This window comes from Amblyomma maculatum, chromosome 8, assembly GCF_055883805.1.
Source record: "Amblyomma maculatum isolate TAMU_Amacu chromosome 8, ASM5588380v1, whole genome shotgun sequence".
Lineage (NCBI taxonomy): Eukaryota > Metazoa > Arthropoda > Arachnida > Ixodida > Ixodidae > Amblyomma > Amblyomma maculatum.
The window spans coordinates 25,996,187-25,998,102 of NC_139351.1; positions in this window are offsets into that span (position 1 = coordinate 25,996,187).

The window sequence follows — 1,916 nt, forward strand, 5'->3', positions numbered from 1 at the left end:
TAACCTTCTTACCTCAAGGAACACTAACAGCCATTAATACGTGCCAAGGACCTCCCTCCCCTCCCTGCTGCTTCCAATGTCACAATCAGGTATAAAGTTGGGCTAGTTGGTGTCTATGCACGATTATCACAATCAGGTGATGTTGCTTGTGCATCAACACCTAATGATATAATTTTGTGACTTCTTTTCGTTTTCTTAAGTTTAGAAACCTGCTTTTTATTATATGCCTGGTTCTCACTTAAACTACACGTGCACACATTTCTGTCTCACCTTGACTAAATTAACTCTGCTATGGGGTTTGTGCCTTCAAATATCTTCAGTCCCCATGTGCACACCAGGGAACCTACCCAAACAAGTGTCTCTTGATGAGCCATATGACCCTCTGCACCTTTGCGTCACCATTCCAGATATATGTATGGTAACTGAGCGACTTGCAGAATGGGTATTGGTGTAAGACAAGATAGCAAGAGTACATCCAACTTAATACATTAGCTGAACTCATCAACCAGTGTAAGACAAGCAGAGCACGAAAAATGTCGCTTCAGCTCCATCGCTTACACACTCTTCCTCCTTGGTCGTAGTACTGTCAACTTACAGACGCTCCACAGCCGCGAATTTGCCTCCAGGGTGCGTAATATACACCGATGCATCACTCACAGCGTAGTGCCTCCCATCCCCATCCTAACTCTCGCGCAACGTATAGCATGGATACATGCACCCTCCTTGCATTGGAGCGAGCTTCAGGCGATACACAACACAATTAGTTCCCTCCCACTCAAACCACATTTGATACTGTTCGTATTTACACTGACTTCCTAGCCACCCATAAGCAGTTCAAGGCTGTTCAGCGCACATTCAAAATTACACAATCGGTTCACCAGCTCTGCAAAAATACCCCTGTCCTGTGTGTATACACTGGAATCGTGGCCATGCTCACGATCTACATAATATCCATGTGGATAAAATGACACACCTTGGCACATCAGACATCCCGCCACCTTCCCCTCTTCCCCCAGATCCAATCATGTCCCATGTTTCCGAGAAAGAACCTTTGCGCCAGCAAACACGCGCTCTAATTACCCCGTGTTCATACCCTCTACCCCGTAATCTCACTCTAGAAGAGGCGGTATCTGTGCACCGGATTCGGGCAGGAGCGGCTCTGACCCCTTTTGTGCGTCATCGGTGGCGTGACGAATGCTTTCAAGTGACCGAAAAGTGCCCGCATTGTGGTGCTTCACCAGAACTGTGCAATGTGAAGCATCTATTGTGGACCTGCCCAGCTAAGGCATCCGTTAGACAGTGTTACCTACGGAAAGTAGGCCTGCGGTGGGACCTTGACTATGACTACAGGAAGTAGATGCTAAACAGCCAGTTTATCGGTAACTTAAGCGATTTAAGGAAGACCTGTCTACACTCTTTCTTCTAGCTTCCTCCTACTCCCTACTCCCTTTTCACTATGCCTAATGGCAAACTTTTTGATATATATATATATCAAAAAGACTGAGCGACTTAGTATGCTCCACAGTTTGCCAGGCCACCGCTGCTGCTGGCATGCAGCATCTTGTGGTGATGCCAAGGTCTGTGCTGAGGATGATGCCTATGCTGACAGCATGAAACTAAGGAATGCGCTAGTATAAGATCTAATTCTCTGAAATGGGTTTCAACACACCATGCACTGTGTCTAGTGTGCCAGCATAGCAACAAATCGGACAGGGGCACTGGGGAGGAGGGGAAGTTTAGCGGGAGGTCACAGAAACTCAAGAGAGCAGCCTGTGGAACCAGGTTTTAGAACCTATTCTTTAGAGAAAGGCTGTACACATGGCTATGCAAGATTAGCACATCTACAAGAAATTTTTATGTATTTCTCACATAGCTGTTATCACCCAGAGTATATGACGGTGAGCAGCCTTGTTTAC